Source organism: Mixophyes fleayi, chromosome 7, assembly GCF_038048845.1.
Source record: "Mixophyes fleayi isolate aMixFle1 chromosome 7, aMixFle1.hap1, whole genome shotgun sequence".
In the NCBI taxonomy this organism is placed as follows: Eukaryota; Metazoa; Chordata; class Amphibia; order Anura; family Limnodynastidae; genus Mixophyes; species Mixophyes fleayi.
This window is the reverse complement of record NC_134408.1, coordinates 889213-903682: the sequence shown is the minus strand read 5'-3', so window position 1 is coordinate 903682 and position 14470 is coordinate 889213. Positions and strand designations below refer to the sequence as shown.

Below are 14470 nucleotides of genomic sequence, written 5' to 3'. Positions count from 1 at the left end.
ACCTACCGTTACACTGACCCTACGGTGCACCTACCGTTACACTGACCCTACGGTGTACCTACCGTTACACTGACCCTACGGTGTACCTACCGTTACACTGACCCTACGGTGCACCTACCTTTACACTGACCCTACGGTGCACCTACCGTTACACTGACCCTACGGTGTACCTACCGTTACACTGACCCTACGGTGCACCTACCTTTACACTGACCCTACGGTGCACCTACCGTTACCCTGACCCTACGGTGCACCTACCGTTACACTGACTCTACGGTGTACCTACCGTTACCCTGACCCTACGGTGCACCTACCGTTACACTGACTCTACGGTGTACCTACCGTTACCCTGACCCTACAGGGTACCTACCGTTACCCTGACTCTACGGTGCACCTACAGTTACACTGACCCTACGGTGCACCTACCGTTACCCTGACCCTACGGTGCACCTACCGTTACCCTGACCCTACGGTGCACCTACCGTTACCCTGACCCTACGGTGCACCTACCGTTACCCTGACCCTAGGGTGCACCTACCGTTACACTGACCCTACGGTGCACCTACCGTTACACTGACCCTACGGTGCACCTACCGTTACACTGACCCTACGGTGCACCTACCTTTACACTGACCCTACGGTGCACCTACCGTTACACTGACTCTACGGTGTACCAACCGTTACACTGACTCCAGCACGTGGTCATCACAAATTTCAGCACATCCTGGGTAGATGGTATGGCCCTTTGTGCTCTTCTTCACTCCTACCTCCCACAGTAGATCCCATATTCACAGATCCGTCCACTGGAGAAGGTAAGACTCTTCACAGCCAACTATTAACACACTGCAGATATTAAATAGTAACCTCACAGGGTCAATCACCTTATTAAACAGGGTCCATCATCTCATGGGGTCCATTATCTCATGGGGTCCAAAATATCACAATGCTCACTCATCAAACAGGGTCCAACATCTCATGGGATCCATCATCTCATGAGGTTCATCACCTTATTAAACAGGGTCCAACATCTCATGGGGTCCATCATCTCACAATACTCACTCATTAAACAGGGTCCAAGATCTCACGGGGTCCATCATCTCACAGAGTCCGTGACCAATCATAGACTATCTTCCACAGTGTCCCCTCATTTCACGTGGTCCATTATCTCATGGGGTCCAACATCTCACATTGCTCACTCATCAAACAGGGTCCAACATCTCATGGGTGGGGTCCATCATCTCATGAGGTTCATCACCTTATTAAACAGGGTCCAACACCTCACGGGGTCCATTGTGTCATGGGATCCATCATCTCAAAATGCTCACTCATCAAACGGCGTCATTCATCTCATTTCACACTGTCCTGAATCTACTGAGACTACAGCAAACATCTGCTGTGTTTTGCAGAGGAAGAATCTGCATTTGGCTTTCCATGACACTTAGAGCGTTGGAATATCACCGTTGCTGGTAAGCCCCTCTCCATTTCCAGTGTTCTCCGCAGCTTTGCATCATGTTCACTGCCCATGATTCTGATGTTTCCAACTTCCTTGCAGACTCCAGACTATATGCTCCAAACACAAGGTCCAGATTGGCAGAAAGTTCTTCTCTATGTTGAATCCATTTACCAGAAATTTGAAGCATGAGGAAGTCCTGTCATTCCTCTCCTATGATGCCCAACCTCATTGAAGTCTTTTATCTCTTGAGATCCGGAGCTGTGATTGGTAGATCTCTCACAACCTCTACTCCCTATTATACACCAAGGTCTGCTGTAACTTTTATTGGGTTATTTCCTGCGGTCTACAGCTTGTTCACAGCCCTGATATCCAACTGCATTTGGCCCCAAGATGATAGTATACAGGCCCAAGTGGAATCTTGTCCTTAGATGGACTCAAGTATCTCCTGCAACCTTCTCTCATGAGTGATGGACTCAGATGAGATTGTGTCACCTGGAGATATTTGTCCAACACAAGTCTGATAGCCTTAGTCTGATAATGTGATATTAGGGATCTAAAAGGTGCTGTTGGAAGCTCTAGAATGGAGGTGGCGATGGGTGCCAGCTATAATCTGATTGGCTGGATATTTACAGTTTGATTGTGAAGATTTCTAAAATAGAGTTGTCTGTAACTGCCTGGTGTTGAGTGCGAGTGGAGTTTTACATTGAGTGCGAGTGGAGTTTTACAATAACATAAACAATTTATATTTACCATGGACTCCGTTTCCCATTTATTTCCACCGAACCTCTGCCCTCTCCTGGACAGTAACATCTGACAATCAGTTTTGTCCGGGAAAGTGGTTCGATCTGTAGATGAGTTGTAGTCATCACTAATCTCCTGTCACACAGAAGCTCACTGTATACACTAGAAAACGACCCCAGACAGAGGTGATAGGATTCAGTGATACGTGAAGAACCTTCTTCTACGTCTCCCCTGCAGTCATATCTGCCACAAGCCCAGAAATTCACAGGACAGTCACAATGGTCAAGATTGCTGTGACCTGCTAGAGAAGCAAAGGTGGAACGAACATAGTGTCAGGGGGTGCAACTGCTAGAGCACCCCCTTCTGTTCTTTTCACCCGTGATATTATATTATAATCCACTGCAGGAAGTGCAGTAATAAACAAAGCGACATATTATAATCCACTGCAGGAAGTGCAGTAATACCATACTTACCAACTTTCTGTTGGTCAAATCCGGGAGCTGCGGAGGAGGTGGGCGTAACGGGGGGGGGGGGGGGGGGGGCGGGGCTCCAAAAATGGCGTCATTTTAGACCCGGGGCCAAACGCCGAGATTCACCGGGAATCGCGGCGTTTGGGACTTAATTCTGCCCACTTCACTAGGAAGTGGGCAGAATTATCCAGATGCGGGAGATTGCCAAACTCGCCCGGGAGCCCGGGAGACTCTCGCAAAATGCGGGACTCTCCCGGACATTCCGGGAGAGTAGGCAAGTATGAGTAATACACAGAGCTACATATTATAATCTACAAAGCAGGAGGTGCAGTAATAAACAGAGCAACATATTATAATCCACGGCAGGAGGTGCAGTAATACACAGAGCTACATATTATAATCTACAAAGCAGGAGGTGCAGTAATAAACAGAGCAACATTTCTCATATAACCACAAGATGGCGATGATGCTATGAGATCCTATGAAAACATTAATGTTTATTTACAAAGGTGTCAAACATGCAACTGTGTGTACTGATATAGTCTCAGTGTTATGTGTGTGTGTGAAGTTCACCTTAATATACCCCCAGCCCTGCCCTCCAGCTCCTATACCCCCAGCCCTGCCCTCCAGCTCCTAGACCCCCAGCCTTGTCACTGGCTCCTATACCCCAGCCCTGCCCCTGTCACCTATTCCCCAGCCCTGCCCCCGGCACCTAATCCCCCAGCCCTGCCTCCGGCACCTAATCCCCCAGCCCTGCCTCCCTCCGGCACCTATACCCCGACCCTACCCTCCGACACCTATACCCCCAGCCCTGCCCTCCGGCACCTATACCCCCAACCCTACCCTCCGGCACCTATACCCCCGACCCTACCCTCCGGCACCTATACCCCCAGCCCTGCCTCCCTCCGGCACCTATACCGCCAGCCCTGCCTCCCTCCGGCACCTATACCCCCGACCCTACCCTCCGGCACCTATACCCCCAACCCTACCCTCCGGCACCTATACCCCCAGCCCTGCCCTCCGGCACCTATACCCCCAACCCTACCCTCCGGCACCTATACCCCTAGCCCTGCCCTCCGGCACCTATACCACCAGCCCTGCCCTCCGGCACCTATACCCCCAGCCCTGCCCTCCGGCACCTATACCCCCAACCCTACCCTCCGGCACCTATACCCCCAGCCCTGCCCTCCGGCACCTATACCCCCAACCCTACCCTCCGGCACCTATACCCCTAGCCCTGCCCTCCGGCACCTATACCCCCCCAGCCCTGCCCTCCGGCACCTATACCCCCAGCCCTGCCCCCTTCTCCAGTACCCCCAGCCCTGTGGTACTGTGCATTATACAAAGTAGTATAAGACAGGCAGCAGCGCAGTGTACACAGTATAGAGGGAAGTTGTACTGTGCATTATGCATATATACAGAGTATTATAAGAAGGGCAGTCACTCAGCGTACAGTATAGAGGGAAGTGGTACTGTGCATTATACAAATATACAGAGCAGTATAAAACAGGGAGCTGTGTAGTGTACACAGTATAGAGGGAAGTGGTACTGTGCAATATACAGAGTAGTATAAGTAAGACAGGCAGGCACACAATGTACACAGTATAGAGGGAAGTGGTACTGTGCATTATACATATATATATAGAGAGTATTATAAGAAAGGTAGATGAACAGTGTACACAATATAGAGGGAAGTGGTACTGTGTATTATACATATATACAGAGTATTATAAGACAGACAAATGAACAGTGTACACAATATAGAGGGAAGTGGTACTGTGCATTATACATATATAAAGAGTATTATAAGACAGGGAGCAGCACAGTGTACACAGTATAGAGGGAAGTGGTACTGTGCATTATACATATATACAGACCCCCAGCCCTGCCCCTGGCTCCTATACCCTCAGCCCTGCCCTTGGCTCCTAGACCCCCAGCCCTGTCCTTGGCTCCTATACCCCCAGCCCTGCCCCTGGCTCCTATACCCTCAGCCCTGCCCTTGGCTTCTAGACCCCCAGCCCTGCCCTCCAGCACCTATACCAGCAGCCCTGCCCCCGACTCCTATAACACCAGCCCTGCCCCCAGCTCCTGTAACCCCAGCCCTGCCCTCCGACACCTATACCCCCAGCCCAGCCCCAAGAGTAGTATAAGACAGGCAGCCGCGCAGTGTACACAGTATAGAGGGAAGTGGTACTGTGCATTATACATATATACAGAGTATTATAAGACAGGCAGCCGCGCAGTGTACACAGTATAGAGGGAAGTGGTACTGTGCATTATACATATATACAGAGTATTATAAGACAGGCAGCCGCGCAGTGTACACAGTATAGAGGGAAGTGGTACTGTGCATTATACATATATACAGAGTATTATAAGACAGGCAGACGCGCAGTGTACACAGTATAGAGGGAAGTGGTACTGTGCATTATACATATATACAGAGTATTATAAGACAGGTAGCCGCGCAGTGTACACAGTATAGAGGGAAGTGGTACTGTGCATTATACATATATACAGAGTATTATAAGACAGGTAGCCGCGCAGTGTACACAGTATAGAGGGAAGTGGTACTGTGCATTATACATATATACAGAGTATTATAAGACAGGCAGTCGCACCGTGTACACAGCATAGAGGGAAGTGGTACTGTGCATTATACATATATACAGAGTAGTATAAGACAGGCAGCTGTGCAGTGTACACAGTATAGAGGGAAGTGGTACTGTGCATTATACATATACACAGAGTATTATAAGACAGGCAGTCACACAGTGTACACAGTATAGATGGAAGTGGTACTGTGCACTATACATATATACAGAGTATTATAAGACAGGCAGCCGCCCAATGTACACAGTATAGAGGGAAGTGGTACTGTGCATTATACATTTATACAGAGTATTATAAGACAGGCAGTCACACAGTGTACACAGTATAGATGGAAGTGGTACTGTGCGCTATACATATACACAGAGTAGTATAAGACAGGCAGCCGCACAGTGTACACAGTATAGATGGAAGTTGTACTGTGCACTATACATATATACAGAGTAGTATAAGACAGGCAGCCGCCCAATGTACACAGTATAGAGGGAAATGGTACTGTGCATTATACATATATACAGTGTATTATCAGACAGGCAGTCACACAGTGTACACAGTATAGATGGAAGTGGTACTGTGCATTATACATATATACAGAGTAGTAGAAGACAGGCAGCTGTGCAGTGTACACAGTATAGAGGGAAGTGGTACTGTGCATTATACATATATACAGAGTATTATAAGACAGGCAGCCGCCCAATGTACACAGTATAGAGGGAAGTGGTACTGTGCATTATACATATATACAGAGAAGTATAAGACAGGCAGCCGCACAGTGTACACAGTATAGATGGAAGTGGTACTGTGCATTATACATATATACAGAGTATTATAAGACAGGCAGCCGTGCAGTGTACACAGTATAGATGAAAGTGGTACTGTGCATTATACATATATACAGAGTATTATAAGACAGGCAGCCGCCCAATGTACACAGTATAGAGGGAAGTGGTACTGTGCACTATACATATATACAGAGTATTATAAGACAGGCAGCCGTGCAGTGTACACAGTATAGATGGAAGTGGTACTGTGCATTATACATATATACAGAGTATTATAAGACAGGCAGCCGCCCAATGTACACAGTATGGAGGGAAGTGGTACTGTGCACTATACATATATACAGAGTATTATAAGACAGGCAGCCGCCCAATGTACACAGTATAGATGGAAGTGGTACTGTGCATTATACATATATACAGAGTATTATAAGACAGGCAGCCGCCCAATGTACACAGTATGGAGGGAAGTGGTACTGTGCACTATACATATATACAGAGTATTATAAGACAGGCAGCCGCCCAATGTACACAGTATAGAGGGAAGTGGTACTGTGCATTATACATATATACAGAGTATTATAAGACAGGCAGCCGCCCAATGTACACAGTATAGAGGGAAGTGGTACTGTGCACTATACATATATACAGAGTATTATAAGACAGGGACGTTTTGGTGCTATAACCCTGATATCTCACGTTAGTGAATGGGACAATGGTGCTTTCAGTGACTATTCCCCTATAAACGCCAGAGGCAGATAATTATAGGGATATTTCCAGCTGTGTAAAAGGAGGGACTGGTGTGAGGTCACATGACTGCTCCCACCTGTCGCTCCCCGTCTTCTAACATTAGCCGGATATTCCCAGCACGGCCACGTGTGGAGGGATTATGTTACAGAATAATAATAGACATAGGGATATACAGGATAATAGGACATTTATCAGGATAGAGTTTGAAATGTTTGGACTGGAAAGTGGGGACTATGAGCAGCTATATAGACCCCGGGGCTCTGATATATGACGATAATAAACATTAGACTACGATATGGTATCTTTCCTATGTCGCTACTTTATAATGCTTCTTATTACACTGACACCACAGGTTTGTACAGGTAATAAGTCACTTAGTGATCATGTCAGACGTAGGAAGACGTTCTACACAGTATGTGCGGTAGAGACATATATACATACACATACACACACATATACAGTCGGATGCAGTCGGACGTATCTCCTGTGATCGGTATCCTACTCCTTACGTTTCTCTGAGATGTAGAACTGCGTCTACATGGGACACATTACTTGGACGCGCCCACGTCCTTCCTTCCTTCCCCTGATCCAGGGGTGGACCCAGACATTTGTCCTACCCCGGGCGATTTTAGGGGTGGCGATTTAGGCCCCGCCCCCTTTCTAATTTCTAAGGCTGCCGGCGGCTGCACAGTATGTGCAGGTCCGCTCGGCAGTGACAGTGTGTTTAAAACACAATCAGAGCAGCCGGGCAGCACACTGTCACTGCTGAACGGACCTGCACAGTGTGCAGCCGCCGGCAGCAAGCCCCTGCTAGGGGGGGCGATCGCCCCGATCGCCCCCCCCTGAATCCGCCACTGCCCTGATCCGCTATATAGACAAGATCTAAAGGCAACTCTCTGGCAGAGCTTAACCTCTTGGCCAAAGTCAGTCACTCTCAGTTCCCAGAGAAGCCTCTTTTATCACCTCCTAATCCCACCTTGGGAGCTGCCTGCCGTAAGCTGCTGCCACCACTAGGCTCAGCGGCACCTAGAACTGCGTTTTACTGGGTAACTCGCTGCTAGTGTACCCCTTACTGGGCACCTGGGCTGGTACCCCTGATCCCTTCCTATAGATCAGGGTGCTGTGGATGGATCCCCCCCTGACCTATCACACTGGCCAGAGCTGCAGGTAGCGGCAGAGCGTTGGTACTGGATGCTGGGTCCTAACCTCAGAACAGCCGGATAATGGATTATATTGGTCTAATCTGTAGGTCACAGGAATTACAGCAGGTAAGTAGTCGGTAAGGCAGGTTTCGTAAGAAGTGATGTTTTATTAAGCAGGGTGACAGGATGGACCCCCCTACGCCACCCTGTCTGTTGTTGCTGGGAACCGGCTGGGCTTAATTTGCCACCGTTCCCTTTCAGTATCCCAAACGCACCTTCTCACTGCAGTAGGAGGGACTTATAATGCTGCCACCACTGGACTCCTTACCTGCATCCAGTACCGGGTTTCTTCTGGGTAACTGTCACTGCTAGTGTACCCTGTTACTGGGCACCTGGGCTGGTACTCCTGACCTCTTCCTATAGATCAGGGTGCTGTGGATGGATCCCCCCCTGGCCTATCACACTGACCAGAGCTGCAAGTAGCGGGCAGAGCGGTGGTACTGGATGCTGGGTCCTAACCTCAGAAGCAGCCGGGAACGGATTAGACTTTGGGTCTAATCTGTAGGTGACAGGGATAGAGAAGTTTCCAAGCAGGTCTTTGAAGCAAGTGATGTTTATTTGCTCATCCTTGTTCAAGGTACCGGGGAGCAGGTCAGATGGAACATGAAGAGCAATTTTCAATACAAGACAGTGCTTTTTATACAGATTTGAATACAGCCTCACAGGTAAGTCAGCCCACTGAGGTCTGAGCTATTTTTACAATCAGGATGCAATTTGTTTACCAAAACATGGATTTACATTCGATGCAAAGCTAACAATATTTACACTTATCTGTGATATCCTAACACTTGCTGTTATTTCCTGCATCTTGTGCTGTGAACAATGTTCAGACAGGTTCTAACACTCTGGACAAAAGGCCACACAGTAAGGACCCCTTGCCGGGCCTTCCCTTAGAGCAGGCATTTGACACGGACTCAGTTAGCACAAAAAACTAATTTTCTCCCCTGGTCTCAGAAATAAAGATATTTCCTTTCCCAAAATATATACAATATCAAAAATAAGTACATTTGCATTTATATAAATAAGTGCCCTGCGCTATTTCCTTTAAATACATTTATACCAGAAGTTACTTACAAGTGATCCAGTCACAGATGATAAATGCTATAAATAGTAAAATAGGAGCAAATAAAGCACAAAATCACATTACTTTACCTATTTTTATTTTCCAACGGTATTAGATGGGACCCAGAAGAGACAGACGTGATATTAGATGGGACACTGGACAGACAGACAGACGTGGTATTAGATGGGACACTGGACAGACAGACAGACGTGATATTAGATGGGACACTGGACAGACAGGCAGACCTGGTATTAGATGGGACACAGGACAGACAGACAGACGTGATATTAGATGGGACACTGGACAGACAGGCAGACCTGGTATTAGATGGGACACAGGACAGACAGACAGACGTGGTATTAGATGGGACACTGGACAGACAGACAGACGTGATATTAGATGGGACACAGGACAGACAGACAGACGTGGTATTATATGGGATACAGGACAGACAGACAGACGTGATATTAGATGGGACACTGGACAGACAGGCAGACCTGGTATTAGATGGGACACAGGACAGACAGACAGACGTGATATTAGATGGGACACTGGACAGACAGGCAGACCTGGTATTAGATGGGACACAGGACAGACAGACAGACGTGGTATTAGATGGGATACAGGACAGACAGACAGACGTGATATTAGATGGGACACTGGACAGACAGGCAGACCTGGTATTAGATGGGACACAGGACAGACAGACAGACGTGATATTAGATGGGACACTGGACAGACAGGCAGACCTGGTATTAGATAGGACACAGGACAGACAGACAGACGTGGTATTAGATGGGACACAAGACAGACAGACAGACATGGTATTAGATGGGACACAGGACAGACGGACAGACGTGGTATTAGATGGGATACAGGACAGGCAGACAGACGTGATATTAGATGGGACACAGGACAGACAGGCAGACCTGGTATTAGATGGGACACAGGACAGACAGACAGACGTAATATTAGATGGGACACTGGACAGACAGGCAGACCTGGTATTAGATGGGACACAGGACAGACAGACAGACATGGTATTAGATGGGATACAGGACAGACAGACGTGGTATTAGATGGGACACAGGACAGACAGACGTGGTATTAGATTGGATACAAAACAGACAGACATGATATTAGATGGGACACAGGACAGACAGATGTGGTAATAAATGGGACCCAGGACAGACAGACGTGGTATTAGATGGGATACAGGACAGACAGACAGACATGGTATTAGATGGGACATGGGACACAAGACAGACAGACGTGGTATTAGATGGAATACAGGACAGACAGACAGACGTGGTATTAGATGGAACATTGGACACAAGACAGACAGACGTGGTATTAGATGGGACACAGGACAGAGAGACGTGGTATTAGATTGGAAACAGAACAGATAGACAGACAGACGTGGTATTAAGTGAGACACAGGACAGACAGACAGACGTTGTATTAGATGGAACAAGGGACAGACAGACAGACGTGGTATTAGATGGGATACAGGACGGACAGACAGACGTGGAATTAGATGGGACCCAGGACAGACAGACAGATGTGGAATTAGATGGGACCCAGGACAGACAGACAGACCTGGTATTAGATGGGACACAGGACAGACAGACAGACGTGGTATTAGATGGGACACAGGACAGACGGACAGACCTGGTATTAGATAGGACACAGGACAGACAGACAGACGTGGTATTAGATGGGACACAAGACAGACAGACGTGGTATTAGATGGGACACAAGACAGACAGACGTGGTATTAGATGGGACACAGGACAGACGGACAGACCTGGTATTAGATGGGACACAGGACAGACAGACAGACGTAATATTAGATGGGACACAAGACAGACAGACGTGGTATTAGATGGGACACAGGACAGACGGACAGGCCTGGTATTAGATGGGACACAGGACAGACAGACAGACGTGGTATTAGATGGGATACAGGACAGACAGACGTGGTATTAGATGGTATACAGGACAGACAGACGTGGTATTAGATGGGACACAGGACAGACAGACGTGGTATTAGATTGGATACAAAACAGACAGACATGATATTAGATGGGACACAGGACAGACAGACAGCCATGGTATTAGATGGGACATGGGACACAAGACAGACAGACGTGGTATTAGATGGAATACAGGACAGACAGACAGACGTGGTATTAGATGGAACATTGGACACAAGACAGACAGACGTGGTATTAGATGGGACACAGGACAGAGAGACGTGGTATTAGATTGGAAACAGAACAGATAGACAGACAGACGTGGTATTAAGTGAGACACAGGACAGACAGACAGACGTTGTATTAGATGGAACAAGGGACAGACAGACAGACGCGGTATTAGATGGGATACAGGACGGACAGACGTGGTATTAGATGGGACCCAGGACAGACAGACAGACGTGGAATTAGATGTGACCCAGGACAGACAGACAGATGTGGAATTAGATGGGACCCAGGACAGACAGACAGACGTGGTATTAGATTGGATACAATACAGACAGACATGATATCAGATAGCACACAGGACAGACAGACGTGGTAATAGATGGGACCCAGGACAGACAGACAGACGTGGAATTAGATGGGACCCAGGACAGACAGAAAGACGTGGAACTAGATGGGACCCAGGACAGACAGACAGACGTGGTATTAGATTGGAAACAGAACAGATAGACAGACAGACATGGTATTAGATGGGACACAGAACAGACAGACAGACGTGGTATTAGCTGGGAGACAGGACAGACAGAGCTGGTATTAGATGGGACACAGAACAGACAGACATGGTATTAGCTGGGAGACAGGACAGACAGACGTGGAATTAGATGGGACACAGAACAGACAGACGTGGTATTAGCTGGGAGACAGGACAGACAGACGTGGAATTAGATGGGACACAGGACAGACAGACAGACGTGGTATTAGATTGGAAACAGAACAGATAGACAGACAGACATGGTATTAGATGGGACACAGAACAGACAGACAGACGTGGTATTAGCTGGGACACAGGACAGACAGACGTGGTATTAGATGGGACACAGAACAGACAGACGTGGTATTAGCTGGGAGACAGGACAGACGGACGTGGAATTAGATGGGACACAGGACAGACAGACAGACATGGTATTAGATTGGAAACAGAACAGATAGACAGACAGACGTGGTATTAAGTGAGACACAGGACAGACAGACAGACGTTGTATTAGATGGAACAAGGGACAGACAGACAGACGCGGTATTAGATGGGATACAGGACGGACAGACGTGGTATTAGATGGGACCCAGGACAGACAGACAGACGTGGAATTAGATGTGACCCAGGACAGACAGACAGATGTGGAATTAGATGGGACCCAGGACAGACAGACAGACGTGGTATTAGATTGGATACAATACAGACAGACATGATATCAGATAGCACACAGGACAGACAGACGTGGTAATAGATGGGACCCAGGACAGACAGACAGACGTGGAATTAGATGGGACCCAGGACAGACAGAAAGACGTGGAACTAGATGGGACCCAGGACAGACAGACAGACGTGGTATTAGATTGGAAACAGAACAGATAGACAGACAGACATGGTATTAGATGGGACACAGAACAGACAGACAGACGTGGTATTAGCTGGGAGACAGGACAGACAGAGCTGGTATTAGATGGGACACAGAACAGACAGACATGGTATTAGCTTGTAGACAGGACAGACAGACGTGGAATTAGATGGGACACAGAACAGACAGACGTGGTATTAGCTGGGAGACAGGACAGACAGACGTGGAATTAGATGGGACACAGGACAGACAGACAGACGTGGTATTAGATTGGAAACAGAACAGATAGACAGACAGACATGGTATTAGATGGGACACAGAACAGACAGACAGACGTGGTATTATCTGGGACACAGGACAGACAGACGTGGTATTAGATGGGACACAGAACAGACAGACGTGGTATTAGCTGGGAGACAGGACAGACAGACGTGGAATTAGATGGGACACAGGACAGACAGACAGACATGGTATTAGATTGGAAACAGAACAGATAGACAGACAGACGTGGTATTAGCTGGGAGACAGGACATACAGACGTGGTATTAGATGGGACACAGGACAGACAGAGCTGGTATTAGATAGCACCCAGGTAACATGTGCTGACACAGTAGGGGGCAATCACCTTCTGTCCCTACTCAGTAAATATTGTGTCAGGATTTGTACAATCTGTGTCCGGGTGAAAGTCCAAGTTTGTGTATTCTCGGTACAGACACAGTTTACTCATCCACCTCCCCCCTATACTGAGGTTACGCTCGTTCTATCTAAGTATCTCCTAGAGGGGCAGCCCATCTGCCTCCACTACCATCAGCAAGTTTACTGACGGGCACCGTATGTCAGTAATACAATGGTAGAGGTCAGTAAGGATCACCCCTCCGTACTCTGTAATAAAACACACACGTGTTTGTCGTGTTGGCCAATGTGCTTAGTGGACCTTTCCAGGCAGTAGCCGTGAAATACAAGTTACATGGAAAATATGATGGAATCATTACCACGAAGAGAAACACAATAACAATAGAGGGTTCAGCCCAGGGCTGGGCCCAGTATGGGGACATCACACCTGGACTTACAGACACATCTTATACTGTCACCAACGAGATCCAACATGAACTGGAGACAGAGGAAAGAAACATTGTTCCCATGTTCTATAGCATCTTACTGACACACAGGTTTCCTTCAAATGTAACAACTTGTTCCCCAATGAAACGCGTTACTGACTATCGCGTTTTGCCACTAGGGAAATAGTCTATAAGTTAGTGAAAGGAAAAGTCTGGGAAGAAGAGGAATTATATTGTGACTGGACATTATCTGTTATTACATCAGTGTTTCAGTGCTTGTCGCATACGTAATAATAATACATCTTATAATTCTTCTTGCTGATTCTGGATGCAACACGCGTCAGACTCTTACATAATATAATGTTCTCTGACATCATTGTGATTTTATAGCGATTCTCACTTGTACATTAGTGATCAGCAATGAAATGAGTATTGTCAAACTGCAGAGCATTCATTCATATAGTCTACAAGGTGTCATTCATATAATCTACAAGGTGTCATTCATATAGTCTACAAGGTGTCATTCATATAATCTACAAGGTGTCATTCATATAGTCTACAAGGTGTCATTCATATAATCTACAAGGTGTCATTCATATAATCTACAAGGTGTCATTCATACAGTCTACAAGGTGTCATTCATATAGTCTACAAGGTGTCATTCATATAGTCTACAAGGTGTCATTCATATAGTCTACAAGGTGTCATTCATATAATCTACAAGGTGTCATTCATATAATCTACAA

The 14470-nt window shown here is 47.1% G+C and overlaps 1 long non-coding RNA gene across 1 annotated transcript; it reads left to right on the top strand.

Annotated features, from left to right (window-relative positions):
• The first annotated feature begins 1404 nt into the window (after nt 1-1404).
• On the top strand, nt 1405-2203 carry LOC142097146 (uncharacterized). Its single transcript, XR_012678133.1, has 2 exons — nt 1405-1466; nt 1553-2203. It is a non-coding gene; the product is annotated as an uncharacterized LOC142097146 (long non-coding RNA).
• Nucleotides 2204-14470: the final 12267 nt, after the last annotated feature.